Source organism: Peromyscus maniculatus, chromosome 13 (assembly GCF_049852395.1).
Source record: "Peromyscus maniculatus bairdii isolate BWxNUB_F1_BW_parent chromosome 13, HU_Pman_BW_mat_3.1, whole genome shotgun sequence".
NCBI classification, from domain to species: domain Eukaryota; kingdom Metazoa; phylum Chordata; class Mammalia; order Rodentia; family Cricetidae; genus Peromyscus; species Peromyscus maniculatus.
Genome location: NC_134864.1, coordinates 24,275,297 through 24,296,232, shown reverse-complemented (window position 1 = coordinate 24,296,232; position 20,936 = coordinate 24,275,297). Strand labels below are relative to the sequence as shown.

At 45.4% G+C, this 20,936-nt stretch overlaps 1 pseudogene; it reads right to left on the bottom strand.

Annotated features, from left to right (window-relative positions):
- Nucleotides 1-11,439: 11,439 nt before the first annotated feature.
- LOC143268286 (eukaryotic translation initiation factor 1 pseudogene) lies at nt 11,440-14,700 on the bottom strand (annotated as a pseudogene).
- Between the last annotated feature and the right edge of the window lie 6,236 nt (nt 14,701-20,936).

Sequence of the window (20,936 nt, the reverse complement as noted above, 5' to 3'; positions counted from 1 at the left end):
GGGGCATGCTAGCTGGCACCATAAAGTTTCAGATGGAAACAGCTGAAAGGCCACTTTCAAGGTGCATTCATGTGGGAGTTTATCCAAAGGTGCCCGCTTCGTTCAGTGGCTAAAAAGATCATACAGATTCATACCCAGTCAGCCAGTTCCATCTCCCAAACGTCCTTTGATTTCCCCCAAAGTGGCGTCTCTGCTCCAAGTATTTGTGGAATGTTTTGCTCTCTCTTTAGGCTCCACTGTCTTTCTCTAAAGGAGACACTCAAACTCAGAACAGGGGGTCATTCTGTTCCATGTCTTTATATGTGCGGATTTTTCACATGGATTCATTATGCATTCAAATTGTAAAACTACAACTGTTTCAATTCCCACGGTGATTGGTCCTATGTTGGTGTTTCTCAAGATGGAACTGGGGTTTCCCCCGAGTCCAAGAGATATTCGAATGTTAAAAAACATTTGCATACAAATGCCTTTTCCCATGGAAGAGGGCAGCCAACAGGACCCTGCCAAAGAATCAGGGCAGCCTTGGGATTGGCAATCAGGGAGCGGCCTGGAAGTCTGACCTAACGTGTGCGACAGTACAGCTGTTCAGTGTTCTTGGTAAACGATCACCAGGCATCGTCATGAGGTCGGGCTGCTCATCCTGGATGGGTTAAGGAATCCAGATGAACAGTCCCTACATTACTGATCCCCTAAAGCCTGCAGGGTTCCAGCAGTGACGGCAGTGGCAATCTGTCCTAGTCTTACAGTTTCCTTGTGCACAACACTCAGGATCTGCCCTTGGCAGGGACCGAGCATGTCTGATCTTGGCAGGGACAAGGAGAGGCAGGACAGTGTAAGCATGGGGGAAGAGCAAGGTCCGGGGCCCTAGGAAAGGGGCTGTTTGGGGGTGTGTGTGGGATAAATGGGGCACCCCCAAGAAGAGTTGGACAGGAATAGGTTAATAGAGATTTGTAGATTAAAAAGGAAGGAAAGAAATAAGGGATGCATGAAAGTTCCCAAGATTGAACAACCATATGGGATACACATGGGCCAGATAAGACAGATGGGTCCTGGCCGGTGCTCAGGGACAGTGGGCACAGGGTTTCAGACTCTGGCTACCAAGCGCTCTGGAGCCGATGAGGACATGGACAGCTCTGCTCACGCGTGAGCTGCACACTAGCTCAGTTTAGGAAAGAGAGGCAAGAAACCCAGAGTTTTTCATGAGAGGACACGATAGCCGGGCAATGAACAAGGACATGGATACTGCAGTGAGGAGCGGCCTGTCGTTTCCTGTCAGGCTGGCTGGGCAGGTCCGGGTCCACAATAGTTGTCACTCCTGACCCTCCTGCTGGGAAAGACAGGGCTGGCACCCACCTCCTGTCCAGCTGGCCGAGAAGCCGCCCAAATGTCCAGGGAGGAGGACCAGCTGGTTGGCTGGGCCGGGGCCAGAGTGACGAGCCTCACACTGCCACCTTGCCACCACTTGTACCCGCTCATCAGGCTGTAGCTCACTGGTGGCTCTTCCTTACTGGTGGAGAAAACCCCCAAGTCCCTGGTGCCTGAGGAGTGGGCGAGCCGCCTGCCTCCGGGCTGCCCGGATGGCGCACTTCTGATCTCACGGCCCGCCCTGTCTTTCTGATGAGGAGGTCCAGAGTGTGCGGCTTTCTCTCTGGATCCAGTACCTGTATCTCATGTGGGGAAGCAGTTGTGAATGTTTTTGGGGAACAATTCCTCAACTTCTACAGGTCCCACAGAGATGCGAGACCATAATCCCTTCCTTAAGGTCTTCCAGGGGCCGTGGATGTCCCAGTCAACAACTGTTCCCATGATATCTGAAGTGGATATTGGTGTCTGTTTCTAATTATGCTCTGTGCTCAGGGAGTTCATCGTGCATCACAATGTTACTTTGAGCCATCTTCTTATGTATGTTTGGCTACCACTAATTGGGAAAAGTATTTTTAGTATTTGTTCTTCTTTCCATCTTTGAAGATATACCCTATTTAGGGAAAAAAAAAAAAACACTTTTTTTTCTGTCTAAAAAAGAATAGTCTGGGACTTTTCAGAAGCACGCGTTTAAATTTCTGCAAGCAGCCGGACAGTGGTGGTGCATGCCTTTAATCTCAGCCCTCCGGAGGCAGACGCAGGTGGATCTCTGTGAGTTCGAGGCCAGCCTGGACTACAGAGTGAGCTCCAGGACAGGAACCAAAACTACACAGAGAAACCCTGTCTCGAAAAACCAAAAAAAAAAAAAAAAATTGCAAGCAACCTTTCCATGTTCAACGAAGAGGTCAGAAAGGAAATCAGAAGCCCATTGTGTTCATGGGTCCCTTCACTACCTGTTTGGGACTAGAGCTGGAGTGAGCATCCTTAGACATCGAGTTCATATGCCTCAACACAATTCCTTAAAATGAATGTATTCCAAGGACTCAATAGGGGGTCTGAAGGTCCTTTCAGCTCATGGGATGTTGTGTATAAAGCACACGGAGGACGTGGAGAATAAATAGCCTCGTTGGCAAAGTGTTTGCCACACAAGCATGGTTTTAAAAGAAAAAGGCTGGGAAGGTGGAGACAGGAGGGTCCCGGGGCTCTCTGGCCAGCCAGTGTGGCTGAATTGTGAAGTTCAGGTTCAGTGGGAGACCTCGTCTAGCAGACAAGGTGGTGAGTGATGGAGGAAGACACCTACATCTTCCTCTGGGCTCTGTGTGCATGATGCCTTGGCCCCTTTTCTGTGGTTATGATAAAATACCATAACCAGGGCAACTTGCAGAAGAAAGGGATTGTTTGAGCTCACCATTCCAGAGGGACAAGCGTCCATTACGGCAGGAAAGCGGTGGCAGCAGGTGGCAGCCATGGTGGCAGGAACACCTGGGAGCTCACGTCTAGAACGGGCAGCAGGAAGAAGAGAAAGCGAACTGGAAACAGTGTGTGGTTTGAAACCTCAAAGCTTGCATCCAATAACATACTTCCTCCAGCAGGACTGCACCTCCCAAAACTGCTCAAACACACCAACCACTGTGGATCAAGTGTTCAAACATCTGAGCCTCTGGGGACCATTCTCATTTAAACCACCACACATGTGTACACATAAACCTGTACATACATGAACATGTAACACACACACACACACACACACACACACACACACCACACACACACACCACACACACACACACCACACACACACACACACACACACACATACACACACACACACACACCACACACACACACCACACACACACACACCACACACACACACACACACACACACACACACACACACACACACACACAAATACAGTGCCAACTGAAGGTTATTTCTCTAGGAGAATGCCCCTGGGCTTGCCTTTGATATTTACTATTATTTTATTTACTTTATGTATGTGTGTGAGTTTGCATGCTCATTTGTAAAGCATGAGCACCTGAAGGTGCTCCAGAAGGCCAGAAGAGGGTGTCGGATCCCTTGGAACTAGAGTTACAAATGGTTGTGAACCACCATGGTGATTGCTGGGAATTGAACCTTGGTCCTCTGGAAGAACAGCCAGTGCTCTTAACTACTGAGCTATCTCTCCAGCCGGATATTTACTATTTGAATATATCTTAGGCATGGTGAACTTACATCACCTTACATATTTCTGTCTAATGGAAAGATTATCACAAAGGTTATGATCCCATTACCCCAAAAGGTATACAGTTTTGCATACAACCTCGCTATCTAATTTGGGCATCCTTTTAAATTTTCTCATGGGCACTCAGTTCCTCAAAATGCTTTCTGAAGCATTTTTTTTTTTTTTTTTTTTTACCATTTTCACAGACCATTCATTAGCTAATAAGTGTTTGACATGTGCTGATTTTATGGTTACGTGAGAGTGATGTTTTTCATCTTTTGGGAGCTTTGACAGAATAAACGCAACAAAGCAGCAGTTGGCCCTGCTCTGTACTCACATGACTTCAGACTGACAGCTACAGTGCGTGTGAAGCTGAGCTTAACCGTTTCCAAGGAGCCTCTTCCGTACTCAGGAACTAATAAAGTAGCAACATCTTGGGCCTGTGTGGATGCTTTACAGGGATGCGGCTTCTGGGAGAGTTTGGGGATGAGTATGTCTTGCATTTGGGAGAAATAGAAATGATCTGTGGTTCTTGACAAATTGAGGTAGTTTTTATAACTGTCTACGATATTGTTGATTATCCTAAGTTCTGTGGGACCTTGTTCTTGCCCCTTCTGTGGGAGTTGAACTTAGTGACCCGTTTCTAATGAATGGAATGTGGCATAAATAACCCAGCATGACATTTGAGGGTGGGTCTGAGGAGACAATGTGGCTCCCCTTTTGCTCTTGGATCACTCACTGAGGAAAATCTCACACGTCCAGTGATGTGTAAGCAACCTGCAGACATACCCTTGCAAACAAACCAAGGCCTCCTGCCGATAGGCACTGAGGCATTAAGGCATTTTGCCACAAGAGTGTACCATTTTGGCTACAGAGCTCCCAGCATGTATCAGGGTTTCTGATGGTTGCAATCCCAGCTCATGTCTTGACTGCAACCTGGAGAGAGATTCTGGGTCATAACCATCTTCAAATTCCTCAGACATCGCGATGCATGCTTACTGTTTTAAATAACTAAGTCTGGAGAACTTGTACCCCACAATAGATTACTACTACTGGCTAGCAGGCACACATATTTTAAGGATTTTCAAGTACATTGCAAAAATTACTTTCTCAAAATGTAACCTCAATTTGCCCTCCCACAAGTAACTTCATAAACTCACTCATTTGCCCAGACTCTGCTCCTGTTCAATTCCATTAGTTTTCTTTCTCTTTCTAGATTATGATCATAGAAAGTGCGTGTCATTTTTTATTACGTTCATTTATATAATTTCAAATGAGCCTGAACTTTTCTTTCATGCATTTATTGCCTGCACTGTGACTCGCTCGGGTGTTAACACACTTTTGTGTCCATCGATTCCTAAAACTACTAGTCACTTAACATGTCTGTTACTGCGTTACAAATATTCCTCTTTTGTCTCTAAGTACAAATGCTGTGGGATGGTCTGTATGTCAAATAAAACACTGATTGGCCAGTGGCCAGGCAGGAAGTAGGTGGGACAAGGAGAGAGGAGAATTCTGGGAAGCAGAAGGCTGAGGCAGAGAGACACTGCAGCCGCCGCCATGACCAGCAGCATATGAAGACGCCGGTAAGCCACCAGCCACGTGGCAAGGTATAGATTTATGGAAATGGATTAATTTAAGATAAAAGAACAGTTAGCAAGAAGCCTGCCACGGCCATACAGTTTGTAAGCAATATAAGTCTCTGTGTTTACTTGGTTGGGTCTGAGCGGCTGTGGGACTGGCGGGTGACAAAGATTTGTCCTGACTGTGGGCAAAGCAGGAAAACTCTAGCAACAAATGGCGCCCAACGAGAGGGCAAGAGTTTCCACCTAAAACCTGAGAAAAGATTCTAAAACGGAGCTAAAAACAGCTTCCTAATTGTCTATCTCAAATGATCGGCAGCCTGCCGGTTTGAGCTACTGGCGGGTTCCTGGCGTGTGTGCTTGACCTGCAGTATGGCGGGAATGAGGCCTCTGCAAGTGGCACATTAAGCTGCCTGGTGGATTTAGCCTTTGCTAGTACAAAACAAAAAGAGGTTTCTGGGCTACACGCTGCTTGGATAAAAGCACAGACCCACGATGGCTCCCAGAGCTGGCGGAAAACGTACCACCGCCATGTTGGGAAGCTGAAGTGGGTGGAGCCAGCAGCCACAGCACCATTTCAGGCTTAAAAGGCTGCAGTTTAAAGCAATAGGCTCAAGGTAATATAAAAAATAAGCCACATAAAGATGGCTACCACACAGAGAATCTGGATTATGTTCTCTTTGATATTTGTAACTGAAGAAAAACATTTGATTGCAAAAGCTGTTGAGTTAAGCCAAAATGTGTATTTTAAAGGTACCTTGACTTCAAAATTTGGATATAAGGATATGTTGCTTTGGAAAAGAGGCTCTGCTTTTGTTTCTACAGAAAGCCAGAGCCTATGGATTTGTTCCAGATTAAGATACATCAGGTTTGACCAGCCAAGACCACCTGAAGGTCTCTGATGACACCATGGCCCAGATGATCCAACATCCAAAACAGTTTCAAGGCAACTGGCTCAGACGATACAGTCTCATGGACTACTCCATGATCCTAAAATTTTCTTTGTGTCCCCTTAAGATACAGCGCCCCCCTCCAGCAGGAAGTAGTAAGAGAAGCTACGCCCAAATTCCCAAATATACCAAGCTGGCTTTGGAGATGTATAAAAGTTAAAACCTTCCTTTTTAAAAAAAGAAAAGGGGAAGTGCTGTGGGATGGTCTGTATGTCAAATAAAACACTGATTGGCCAGTGGCCAGGCAGGAAGTAGGTGGGACAAGGAGAGAGGAGAATTCTGGGAAGCAGAAGGCTGAGGCAGAGAGACACTGCAGCCGCCGCCATGACCAGCAGCATATGAAGACGCCGGTAAGCCACCAGCCACGTGGCAAGGTATAGATTTATGGAAATGGATTAATTTAAGATAAAAGAACAGTTAGCAAGAAGCCTGCCACGGCCATACAGTTTGTAAGCAATATAAGTCTCTGTGTTTACTTGGTTGGGTCTGAGCGGCTGTGGGACTGGCGGGTGACAAAGATTTGTCCTGACTGTGGACAAAGCAGGAAAACTCTAGCAACAACAAAAGCATCCTTCTTGCAAGTAGTGCTTGGAGATCACTGTGTCGCTCTCTCAAGGAAGGACTGTGTTAGCCATCTGGAGACAGCGTCCAGTTGTGTCTTACCCAGGAAGCTGCTCTGCTCTCCTGCATCACCTTCCTGGTGTGAGTCACACCCACCGAATGTCTGTAGTGGATGATAAAGATACATCCTTGAAGGCCGTTTACATTCCAGAAACTTCTGCAGGGTCAACATTATTGGTCTATACTGTAGTTCACTGACCCGTCCAGCAGGCCAGGTTATTAGGTAAGACCCGAGGAGGCACCTCCTAAAAAACCAATGGGGGTGAGAGAGAAAGGAGACCAAGCGCGTAAAAAAGACAGAGTCAGTCTGAGTTGCGTCAAGGTCTCGTTTATTGCAAGGGGAAGCAGGTTTATATATGCTGGTAGATAGGAGAAATGAATAGGGGGAAAGGGGGATGGAAAGTTTCTGAAGAATAGAAGAATAGGATCAGGGTGAGGTCTCTTCTGAAGGCAAGGTCTCTTTGGTCCAAAGCTTGTGCAACTGACCAATCTGAACATGTTCAAGGAAGTTATTCTAAAAGTATATTAATCTAAAGGTACATTTTGTGGTTTTTCTGGGAGTTATTGTTTTTTGTAACTTAGTAACGGTTGTCAAGGGTGTAGTTACGTCAGATCATCCAAGCAAGAAAGGTCAGAGCGCAGTCATCCATTTTTTTGGCTCCCAACAGTTCACCTTCTCCCTAAGAAGTCTGTTTTCTTCGCCTCCTTTCCGCAGGTATCAATCCCTAATCAATACCGTGCCTGTAAACTCGGTCTCAAAATCTGTTTCTGAAATATATTACACCTACCCTGAGACACCTCAGAACTTAAATCACTTAACTAGTAACTGATATATCACAAACATTCCTTTATACATCTTTTTTTTTAAAAAGATTTGTGTGTGTGTGTGTGTGTGTGTGCGCTTCTGCCACAGTATGCATGTGGAGGTCAGAGGACAACTTGCATGTGCTGGTTCTCTCCTTCCACCACGTAGGTCCCAGGGACTGAACTTGGCAGCAAGTGCTCTACCTGCTAAGTCATGTCACCAACCCTGTTAATTACATCTATTTTAATTGACATAGTAGTTGTCTATAATTATGCAAAACAGGACAGCATTTTAATACATGTGCACAATGTGTACAAACTTGATTGTAGTAGGCCTTTATCAGACTATTTAAGGACAAGACAATTATCCCAAGAGAAAGTAAATAAGGGCGACACTGGAGAGATGTAGAGCAGTTGTCAATCATGTGATGTCCTGCAGCAGGGTGATGGAGCAGCACAGGTCGATGTAGGGTCCAGGGCAATAGGGAACAGTCTCTATCCAGGGCTTTTGTGGAAAGAACTGACCTCAAAATACAGCTTGAGGGCACAGACCGTAAATGTGGTTTGTGTTCATGTCTAAGCTCACTTACAAGACTGCTGTCATCCCAGCCACAACCTTTAAAGTTGTTGTTAATAGCTTTTCACCTAAAAGGATATTTCTTGTACTTAGTAAGGAAGCTATCCAGGTTACCCTCATGTCCAAATGAACCTTTTCTGGTTTGAGTTCTTCTTCTTCTTCTTTTTTTAAAAAATTATTTATTTTATTTGTGTACAGTATTCTGCCTGCATGTATGACTGCAGGCCAGAAGAGGGCACCAAATCTCATTTAGATGGTTGTGAGCCACCATGTGGTTGCTGGGAATTGAACTCAGGACCTCTGAAAGAACAGCCAGTGCTTTTAACCTCTGAGCCTTCTCTCCAGCCCCACCCCAGTTTGAGTTCTTTGTGGGAAAAAGGGCAACTATTTTTAAACCTTTCCTCAGAAGCTACTGATTGGATAGAACAATGGCAGGAGACCCCAAATATCAACATCAGTGGGAGACTTGAGGCTGCATGGGTCACAGTTCTTAAACAGTTCTCGGCGTTGCTGAAAGCAGAGCTAAGGAACCCATTAGCTCCGAGCAGCATTTCCACGTCTACAGTTACTGCGATCGGTGCCTTTGCCGGGAAGCAGCTGTTAGACCAACCCACTGGGAGCTGCTTTCCCGTCACACAGCTCATGGTGCTGCCAGGGAGAAAGGGGGTAAAAGCTGGAGACCAGAGTCAGCGATTTACACGCTCCCATGGTGACTAGCTCACACCTAACATCTCAGGATTCTTTAACCTACGAGGACAACTCAGACAGAGCAGGAGAGCTACTAGGTTTGGGCTTTTTTGTTCCCTTGCTTCAAAATGAAAGAGAGAGAGAGAGAGAGAGAGAGAGAGAGAGAGAGAGAGAGAGAGAGAGAAGGAGGGAGGGGGAGGGAGGGAGGAAGAAAGGAAGGAAGGAAGGAAGGAAGGAAGGAAGGAAGGAAGGAAGGAAGGAAGGAAGGAAGGAAGAAAGGAAGGAAATGGGCAGTCATCGTTTAGTGCTCCTCAATAAACCATTTCCTCTAGCAGCAATTATTTTCACTGACCTTGTCTTATTAAGAGAAGCCCCATATCTCCAAGGAAGGCAAATGGAGGAAGGAACCCTGATAAACCTTCCCCAGGAGTAAAATGTGGCTATAAATACCTAACCATTTGGGGACTGATAATGGCCACCAAACAAGCTATGACTTAAAGTTGTGTTGGTGAGGAAACAGGAAGATGCATGCTGCTCATCCTTCAACTAAAATTCATTCAGAAGTGGCTGGCATTTTGCACTGATTCAGATCTTGGGTTATCTGCACACACACACACGATACAGCATAGAGTTGGAACCCCATTATAAGTATGACATACATCTGGGTCACTTCCTCACCTTATATACACAGCCTAGACGTGATACAGGGCCTCCCCGCTGTGACTCAGGCTGGCTCCAAAGTCACATTTCTCAAATGCTGGGGTTACAGGTCTATACCACCATGCCCAGGTACCACATGCATTTGAAGAAGAAAAAGCAGTGTTTGTTTACACATGTTCATAGCAGCCTGGTTACAGGAGCCAAAGTGAAACAGAAGCATTTCAAGTATCCATCGATGCATGAACAGAGAAAGTGTAGAAATGCACACACACACACACACACACACACACACACACACACACACACACACAAGATACGACACTTTTTTCATCCCTGAAAGGAAAGAAATTTGCTGCACAACAAAGGGAACTTTAGAGATATGCTGCTTGGTGCCAAGCCCACAACAAATAGATAATGTGTGGTTGTATGTCATCCTTTCATAGAAGATTCCTAGAGAAAATGTTTGTCATAGGGTCAAAAGTAAAATGGTGGTAGTTAGAGGAGGGGAGAGGGGAGGGAGAGTTACTGTTTCATAGGGAAGGAGTTTCAGTTTACCAAAACGATCAAGTTCTGGTGGGAAAAAAAAGTGAATGTTCTTAATGCAACAGAACTGTATATTTAAAGCTTCCTAAAATGGGCAAATTTTATGCTACAAATATTTTGCTACAATAAAAATGAGGTGAGACAGAACAGAATAAAATATAGATCACATGAACATATTCACAGTGTAGAAATTTATGCATTCCATACTTAAAAGCCAAGATCTTTTCTGTACATTTGCTCTGCTTCAATAAAAGAATGAGTCATGCACCGTGAAAGGACCGTGGTCCCACAAGGCTAGTCACTTAGTGGGAGACTATGAGGTTGACGGGATAATGGAGTCATGTAAGGATGCATTGCTTAGCAACTACCCTGATTGTCAAGAGAGATGTGGACGTGTTAAAAACTAGAATGGATTATGTCTAAATGTGTTGTCTGTAACATGGTTAAATATTGTTTTATGAAACTTTTGTTCCATTGGGTGGGTGTGTGCCTGCTGAGTCATGATGACAACTGTTATTTGGTTTTTGTATTTTTGGAAAAAGGGGAAAAGCCAGGTGCAGTGATACACGTCTGTAGTCACTACTCAGTAGACCAATACAGGAGAATCGCTTAAGCCCGTGTGTTCAAGACCAGCCTAAGCAACATAATGAGACCCTGTCTCTAAAAGAGAGAGAGGTTTGGGAGGGCGAGGCAAGAGGGAAGGAGCCAGGGAGGGAAGGAAGGAAAACTGTTGCTGAGGCTGGCCTCCATTTCCTATCATGCCGCTTCTTCCTTCTTCCTGCATTTGATGCCCTTTCCCGGTGGAAACGGTTTTAGCTTGCCACTCATTTCTTCGGGCAGAAAAGCCCTTCCCCTGGGGCTTGTTCACCATATGCACTCTTCTCCACCCAACTGCTCCTGGTGACTAGATTTTACAGCCTGGTTAGCCAGGACCGTTCTTGTCCTGCTCCATGAAAGCATTAGCTATGTCGTGACGGTGGGCTGTATGCTTCAACTCAAGAAAAACTGCAGTTCCTTTAGATCAAAGTGTTTGGGTTGTCAAAGCCTGCGGTGACTACGACTTCTGTCATAGAGTTTCCATTGCTGCGGTGAAAGACCATGACCAAGGAAAGTTGGGAGGAAAGGGTTTATCTGGCTCACACTTCAGCATCGCTGTTCATCACTGAAGGAAGTCAGGACAGGAACTCAAACAGGGCAGGATCCCAGAGGCAGGAGCTGATGCAGAGGTCATGGAGGGGTGCTGCTTACTGGCTTGCTTCCCATGGCTTGCTCAGCCTGCTTTCTTTTTCTTCCTTCCTTCCTTCCTTCCTTCCTTCCTTCCTTCCTTCCTTCCTTCCTTCCTTCCTTCCTTCCTTCCTCTCTTTCTTTCTTTCTTTCTCTCTCTCTCTCTCTCTCTCTCTCTCTCTCTCTCTCTCTCTCTCTCTCTCTTTCTCTCTTGTTTTTTTTTGCATGGTTCTTTTCAGTTTATTGCATGAAGGAGTTACACTAGTCCAAGTTAAAAGCAGACCCCAAATGATTACATTATACAAGCTGTGAGGTTTTTAAACTCGTGACAAGGAACGGAAGGGAAATTCTACTCATTGCAAGGAAATCCTCACTTAAGCTTCAGAGAGTCACAAGCACTTAAACCTATGGACCTTCAGCTGGTCGTCCTTGACCAGTCCAATCTCTATCAGGAACTGGCATAGGTCCTTGCACTGGTCACCCTGTAGCTGAATTACTTCTCCATATTCTGGATGCTCAATTACAGTACCATTGCAAGTAAATTTCTTCTTAAACGCCTTCACTAGTTTCTTTTTATGGTAATCATCAGCGATCCCTTGGACAGTAGTAAGGGTCTTCCTGCCGTTTCTCTGTTGAATCCTTATATGGATATAATCCTCAGTGCCAGCAGGAAGCAGGTCATCACCCTTACTTGCATCAGTAAAGGGGTCAAAAGAGTGGAGGTTCTGGATAGCGGACATACGATACGATTCCTTTTTCTCGGTGGAAACGGCCTGTGGAAGGCGGGCGGGGGAGGGGGGTCAGAGCATCAGGAAGCGAGGGGGCTCGATGGGGAGGCAGCTGAGTCCTTGGTGGCGGCTCAGTGACTGGGGCCCAGCCTGCTTTCTTATTGAACCCAGGACCACCAGCCCAGGGATGGCACCACCCATAGTGGGCTGGGCTCTCTGCCACTGATCACTAAGAAAATGCCCTAAGGCCTGACTACAGCCTGATCTTGTGGAGATACTGCATCAGTTGAGGCTCCCTGTTTTCTGATGACTGTAGCCTGTGCCAAGTTGACATAAAACTAGCCAATACAACTGACCCCTTGTCAGTCTGACACACAAACACATCACTTTTTAATTAGAACATTTCCTTTCTCATTTATCTTCAAGATGTAATGTTAATACTAATATCATAATATAAAACATAAACAACTTTAAAAGTCCTACTGTATTTACAAATTCAAACACTTTAAAAGTCCAGTCTCTTTAAAATATCTAATCTCTCTAAAAATTTAAAAGTTCAAAGTCTTTCAGCTGTGAACTCCTGTAAAAATCAAAATTAAAGTCAAATACTTTCTTACTTCAAGAGGGAAGACCCAGGGCACAGTCACAATCTAAACAAAGAAAGATCAAACTCAAATAGTGTAAATAATCCCATGTCCAATGTCTGGGATCCACTATCTTCTGGACCCCTCCAAAGGGCTTGGGTCACTTCTCCAGCTCTGCCCTCTGCATCACACACAGCTTTTCTAGGCTCCGGCTGGCTCCACTCCACTGCTGCTGCTGTTCTTGGTGGTCATCCCATGGTACTGGCATCTCCAAAATGCTGGGGTCTTCTGCTGCAACTGGGCTGCACTTTCACCAACAGCCTCTCCTGGCCTCTCTTCAGGAACTCCAGCCCTGCCGTACAGTGCCAAGCCTCAGCCATTCTCCATGACTTCACGTTCTTTACAAGTTCAAAACCAGTAAGATCTGGGTGACTCTGATACTACCAAGTTCAGCTTCCAGCACTAGGCAAGACCTTGGTCATCTCTGAAGCACAGCTTCTGTTTGTGGACTCTGAGGAAACGCTTTCCAGAATAGTTCACCTCCATGCTGCTGCTCTCTTCTTAATTACAGTTGATTCTTCAGCTCCAGCTGACCAGCATCCATCATCCCAGCAAAGCAAAGGTTTTACTTTAGTGGTTCTGGTCTCTTGTTAATCACAGACAATTCTCCAGCTCCAGCTGACCAGACAACACAGATTCTTCACACAAATGGCTTGGTAGCATCTTTGCTTCCCTCTGAAATTTCACAAGCCAGGCCTCTGTCGTCTGCACTGCTCTCAACATTCTTATCTTCCAAGCTCCTACAGAGCAGCTCACTGAGCTCTCAACACCCAATGGCTTTTCTAGAGCAAAGTTCCCAAGTCCCTCCATAGTCCTCCCTAGAGCAACATGGTCAGGTCTGTCACAGCAGGACCCCACTCTCCTGGTACCAACTTCTGTCTTAGTGGGGATTTCTCTATTGGTGTGATGCAACATCATGACCAAAGCAACTTGGGGAGGAAAGGGTTTATCTGGCTTACAGTCTGTATCACTGTTCATCTCTGAAGGAAGTCAGGACTGAAACTCAAACAGGATAGAAACCTGGAGGCAGGAGCTGTTGCAGAGGCCATGGAGGGGTGCTGCTTACTAGCTTGCTCCTCATGGCTTACTCAGCCTGGTGCCTATAGAACCCAGGACCACTTGCCCAGGGGGTCAATAACTCATTAAGAAAATGCCCCACAGACTTGCCCACAGCCCTGTCTTGTGGATGGATACATTTTCTCAATTGGTGCTCCCTCTGTTAGAATTATCTGTTAGAGATCACTTCCTAAATATAACACCAGTAGCACAGACACTGAGAACAACAATTAATAAATGGAACCTCTTGAAACTGAGAAGAGTTTGTAGGGCAAAAGACATGGTCAATAAAACAAAAAGACAGCCTACAGAATGGGAAAAGATCTTCACCAACCCCACATCTGATAGAGGACTGATCTCCAAAGTATACAAAGAACTAAAAAAACTAGACATCAAAATATTGAACAATTCAGTTAAAAATGGGCTACAGAGCTAAACAGAGAATTCTCAAAAGAAGAATCTCAAATGGCTGAAAGACATTTAAGGAAATGCTCAACATCCTTTGTCATCAGAGAAATGCAAATCAAAACGACTCTGAGATACCACTTTACACCTGTCAGAATGGCTATAATCAAAAACACTAATGAAAGTCTATGTTGGAGAGAATATGGAGCAAGAGGTACACTCCTCCACTGTTGGTGGGAGTGAAAACTTGTGCAACCATTCTGGAAACCAGTATGGCAGTTTCTCAGAAAATTGGGAATCGGTCTACCTCAAGACACAGCCATACCACTCTTGGGCATATACCCAAGGAATGCTCAATTATACCACAAAGACACATGCTCAACTATGTTCATATCACCATTATTCATAATAGCCAGAACCTGGAAACAACCTAGATGCCCATCAACTGAAGAATGGATTAAGAAAATGTGATACATATACACAATGGAGTACTACTCAGCAGTGAAAAACAATGACATCATGGAATTTACAGGCAAATGGATGGAACTAGAAAATATCCTGAGTGAAGTAACCCAGACTCAGAAGGACAATCATGGTATGTACTCACTCATAAGTGGATACTAGATATAAAGTAAAGGACAATCAGACTGCAATCCACAGATTTAGGGAGGCTACCTAGTAGGGAGGACCCTAAGATGACTGTGGCTTATAAGTCACAATCACTGGGCAAGCTTCAGTAAAACATTTTACTATTAGGATAGGAATTTGTACCGTATCAAGTTGAGGAAAGAAAATGCTGGCCGTACTTTGGGGGGGGGGAGGATAAAATCTTTTTAGACTATGGATTAGCCTATAGAAAAATGTCTGCCGTAAACAAACAGTGAAGGGGAAGATGAATAGGAATCTCACTTACACAACTTAAGTAAAACATAGCTCTCTGAACAGGTGAAGATAGGTTTCTTCTGTATCCCAGAATCTAATCAATATTTATATGTATAATTCAGCTATTATTTGGCTTAAAAGGGCTTATTGCGAAATGTTATCATTTTTACTATTTTCTACAGAGAAAATATTTTCCAGTTTCAAATAACCCTGGACTTCTGAATTATGTTCAAAAAATAAGAAGTCTGCCCTCACTCCAGCTGCATGACCACACATGGGCAGTTCAGGAGTTAAGCAAAGGGTCTTGCATCTTATGTCATCCATGTACACTGGTGACTATGTGCACGTGTGTGGTCAAGCAATCAGCACATACATGGCGTAGCTCTGTGCCTTAAAGAGCTGCGACTCAGACCCTACGCTCTCTCTCTGTTCTGTTCCCTCTTCCCCCCACCATCTTTCCCTCTCTCTGCACGTGCTCCTTTCCCAGGCCTGGTTGTCCCCCCCCCCCCCGCCCCACTTCTCTTCCTCCTAATAAAGCTCTGCTACTAGGTAGTCATGGCCGTGGCTTGTGACCTTTTTGAGAGGTAACCAGTGCCAGTAACCAGCGCTGTTTCTTATTCTTACACCCTCCCCTCTGATAATTCTAGCTTGTGTCAAGTTGACATAAAACTAGCCAGCACAGATTTCAAGCATTTTATTCTAACCACAGGTTGCTCTTTGGATGTCCAGACACTTCTGAGGGCAGGAAGGCAACTGATATTACCCTGAGTAGCGTTCACTGCTTGAGAGTATGGAAGAGTCATTTCATAACACAACCAAGAAGGGAACTGCCACAGAGCCTGGAGGGACACTGATTTATTGTTTGCCTATTCTGAGACAGAGTCACTGTGACCCAGCCTGGCTGTTCGGTAGTTGAGGTGACCTTGGACTTCTGATCCTCCTGCATCTGCCTCCCAAGTGTGGGATTACAGGTTAGCTGTAATTTTGAGTCTGCCGCTCCCCACCTTTGGTCTCTACCCCTTGCCATGTGGTGTTTGCCCCTTTGATACTTTCATGCTGAGGAAAGATGATTAGGAAAACATTAGGAGTCTTGTTTCCCCTAATTCAACCATTATGTTTCTATAAGAGCAAACAACATTGCAAGTACTGTAGCCAGAATTTTCTCCAGTCCCACCCGGCCCCACAGTTCTTCAGCCACTTATAAAATAATCATTTGGAGGCTTAATATTAATTACCAGTTGTATGGCCTATAGCAGGTTTCTTGCTAGCTAGCTCTCATAACTCAAATTAACCCATTTCTATTAATCTATATATTGCCACACGGCCATGCTGTTACCAGTCTGCTGACATCTTGCTCCTCCTTTGGTGGTGGCGGCTGGCGTCTCTCCCATCCCGCCTTTCTCTTTCCTATCTGCCCAGCTGGAATGTACCACCTAACTTTATCCTGCCTCACCATTGGCCAAACAGCTTCATTTATCAACCAATCAGAGCAACACATATTCACAGCATACAGAAAGACACCCCACAGCGAAGTACAGTTAAAAACAAAACCAAACAAAAACCACCGTGACTTGTCATGGACCACGGTCTTGGGGCAGGGCTGAAGTGTCTGGGCTGCGCTGGTCCTCTTCACGGTGTGATAGCGTGCACAGGGCCACGTGTTAGAACTAAGACCGGAGTGGAGCAGCGTGATGCACACACTTACACCGAAACGGTCGAAATACGTAAGGACTGAGTTTGTAGGGGGGAATAAAATAAGAATTTAGATAACTTCCAACAGCCAGTGCAAGCTTTATTTAATGCCAGAGAGACGGTACCTCGAGTTTTGGCTACCGAGCTTGGGACACAGGACCCAGTCGCTCAATGGCCAGACTTCAAGAGGATGTAGATTGTATATTTCAAGCTGGGGTTTTTGTAGCTGAGGGTAGGGAAGGGAGAAGGAAGGCCCAGCAGGGACAGAGTGGGGAAGTTCATTGTTTTTCTCTAAATAAATAAAATGTGTTTTAAACGGCAGGCTCTGCTACCTCTTTTTGTGACCCCTGGGTTTCTGGGGTCAAGGTCTGACACTTTTCTGTAATCCCCAAACCACTGGCATTGAGCTCGGTTTATGGCCCTGGCCTTGGGTGGGGAGAGGATTCCTTAGAAACCAGTTTGAGCCTGGGAAGTTAGCTTCAACCATGAGGTTGGAGACTTGGTGTCTTCCCAGACTTCTTTATTCATTTGTGTAGTTTATTTTACTACTGGGATATAACCCAGAACTGCATGAATACCAGTCAGGCACCCTGCGGTGGACTTATTTCCCCAGCCCTGTGGCTAGATCATGAACTCTGAGGAAGATAAGCCTCCATCCAAAAGAAGAAATCACAGAGAGGCATGAGGGGTATTTATGTACTTTTTGTGTAGGAAAAGGAAAAATAAACTGAGATAAACTCACATCAAACACCTGAAGATGGAGTTGGTTTTTCAGCCACATCCCATAGCATACTCTAAGGACATTCGCTGAAAGCCATTCATGCCATTCATGGCCACTGATGAACATGACCAAGGGGTTCTAGGTTCTATGGCAGAGCCATCTCTCAGTCTCTGCAGGGAATTGGCCCAGGAGCTCTGAGCATACCCACATACAAGGATGCTGTGCTGGCTTGACACAGCTTTAGACTCGACACAGCTAAAGCCATCTGAGTGGGAGTGGCAGGGAGGGGGGACCTGAATTAAGAAAATGCTTCCGTAAGATAGGGCTGTACACAAGCCTGTAGGGCATTTTCTTAATTAGTGATGGGGAGGCAGCATATTGTGGTCCTGGGTTCTCTAGGAAAGCAGGCTGAGCAAGGTGAGAATAATCCAGTAAGCAGCTCCCCTCCATGGCCTCTGCATCACCTCCTGCCTCCAGGTTCCTGCCCTGTTTTGAGTTCCTGTCCTGACTTCCTTCAGTGATGGACTATGATGTGGAAGTGTAAGGGGAACAAACCCTTTCCTCCCCAACCTGCTTTTGGTCAGGGTGTTTCATCACAGCAATAGTGACCCTGACTAGGACACTTGTCTTGCCTAACTGGGACTTAATAGCCACTGAGTGTCTCCTTATCTCCCCTGCCCCCAGGCTCTGGCCTTCATTCTTTCTCTGCTTCTGTGGGTTTCACCATTTTCAATCTCACGTAATTGGAATCATACAATGGAAAACAGAGTGAAGCAGGGCATTAACATAGATCATTTCTTTTCTTCCCATATGTCTGTTCTGAATGCTGGTCACAGCCCAGCCATTGATCTGGATCTGCCAACAGGTCCCTTCCACGGTCAAGGAACCTGTAAAACCCAGGTCCAGGATTGGATTTTGCCTTAAAACCCACAAGAAAGTATCTGAAGATTAAACAAAAGACTGGTGGAGTTAGCAATAAAGACAGAAGCAAAGAGAGAGAGAAAAAGAGACCTCTTATAATCAATTATAGATGACTACTCAGGGGAAAATTGCCATCCTTATGAATTTTTAATTATTGCCAGGAAGAGATGCTACTTATAAATGCTGTTTGTGTTTCCCTCCAAGCTAAGCAAAGACGATGGAGACCCAGGTCTGCTTCACTGAACCCATTGGCCATGGTCCCACCAGTAGGGAAGCGTGAAGATCATTAGAACTCTGTGTCTCCAGTGACATAACCCAGCTCATGTGCTCACTTCATCAATTTCTCTGAAGCAGATTCACCAAGGAACAGGTGAACCATTGTCCACTAGATGGCAGTGTGGGGCAGGAGTGAGAGGAAAGAGGCGCAGGCTGGGAGGATTTTCAGATCCAAGGCCGCCCAGGAGTGCCCGAGGATTCTGCCCGAGTCACCACACAATGTTTCTGGCACGCTACTGTATTTTCTTATGTTGTCCTGGATTGCCCCTTCATTCTTGACAACAGGCTGGCTTTTAAAATCGGTAAATATTCTGGCTCCCTCCGTACTGTCTCCGTCTAGGCAAGCCTACACCATCAGGCTTTTTGTCTCTGCCTGGCTTCTTCCATCCAGCGTTAAGAAAGAAATACCCTTGTTCTTTGGTGTCGTTTTCCTCTGTCAACAACGTCTGCATTTCTTAGTTGTTTCGTACACCGTAAAGACAGAGGAAATACTTGGTGGGCATTTGGGGTTTTGTCGCTCGGTTACAAAGGGCGGACCTCGCAAATCGCGCAGCTGTCTCTGGGAGGGCTCTCAGATGGCCGGTCGGAAGTGATCCCAAACAAAGCCAAGTCCTTCATGCAATGCTGTCTCTTGGAAGGACACATAGAAGCAACTTAAAGTCCCACAGAATTCCTACTACTAACCACAACACTTATATTTGCTTGGAAGCATTACTTTTACTCCTGATTAATTTGCATTCAGTGCTGGGCACGGAACCCAGGGCGTGCTAGGCAGACACTGCCCACTCCCAGGTCTGTAATCGTTGGTCAAGCAGGCAGAGAGGATTTTTCTGAACCCTGTTTCTTTTGCTACTTACATTTCACTGTCACATTAATTTCGCAAACACATGCTAGTCTGACGAACACAAAAATAAAAATGTCTGCTATCGAATGGTGTATCACTATGAGGGAAAACACAGGTTTTAGTCCAGCCCGGTCCAAGGAGGCATTACTGGTAGGAAAACTGAGTACTCCTGACAATTAAGTGCTGTGCACATTGGACTTGAATGTGAATGCTGGCTTTAGAAACAGTGTTTTCTAGATCTGAGTCCCTTTGAAGTCATATTTCCATGGCATAATTAAATATTCTGCTTAAAATGGGGGGGGGGAATACCAAGTTGTTTATTATTCTTATCGCAAGAGTAGTTGCGCCAAATGCAAAACTGTGCTCCACTGTTCCTGATGCTGCACGTAACGCTCATCCAAGGGGTAGGTGGGTGGTGGTCAGGTAGCATAGTCCTGCTTGTTTGCTCACACTTCACTCTTTGTAGACTTCACTACAGGTAGCAGGGGTTCTAAGAAGAAACTTCGACGTGTGCAAAGTTATGTTTAAGGAATTATGGAACCAAGGAAAAGACCAACCTCCTGTCTATTAATTAGTTCAGGATCCTCGCCTGCTGCTTCTGTGGCCTGAAAGACTGTTCGCAGATGCTCCCAATGTGCCGCTGAGAAGAAGAAGCCAGTCTCTTCAGCAGGCTGTTCAAGAACGGGATGTTGCCAGGCGGTGGTGGCACAGACTTTTAACCCCAGCACGCCGGAGGCAGAGCCAGAGCCAGGTGGATCTCTGTGAGTTCGAGGCCAGCCTGATCTACAGAATGAGTTCCAGGACAGGCACCAAAATAACACAGAGAAACACTGTCAAAAACAAAACAACAACAACAACAACAACAACAAAAACAACCTAAAAAAAGAACTAACCTGTTCCCCTCCTCCTACGGACCACAGCAGAAATATGAAGTAGTAACTCAGCTGATTATAACAAAGTAATACCTGGAAGAAGCTAAGGGCCTCCCAGAGGATTAAGCCAAATCTCAAGGCATATTTTGTGTAATTCAGATTTTAATATATCAGCTGTCTCCTGCTATGAAGTTCTTGTGTGCTATCATACCTTCCCCAAGAACTTCTAATAGTGTAGTTTATTGATATACTTCTCTAGCATCCAAGACCAAAAGGCAGACAGGACAAAGCATTTTTTTTCTTTTACTTTTTTTATTTTTTTTGGTTTTTTGAGACAGGGTTTCACTGTAGCTTTGGAGCCTGTCCTGGACTAGCTCTGTACACCAGGCTGTTGCTGGAGGGCTTCTCTCCAGGCTCCACCAAGCCCCGCAGTCCCACAATCTACATATAAAATAATCACTCAGACGCTTATATTATTTACTAACTGTATGGCCATGGCAGGCTTCTTGCTAACTGTTCTTTTATCTTAAATTAACCCATTTCTATAAATCTATACCTTGCCATGTGGCTGGTGGCTTACCAGCGTCTTTACATGCTGCTTGTCCTGGCGGTAGTTGCAGTGTCTCCCCCCTCAGCCTTCCGCTTCCCAGAATTCTCCT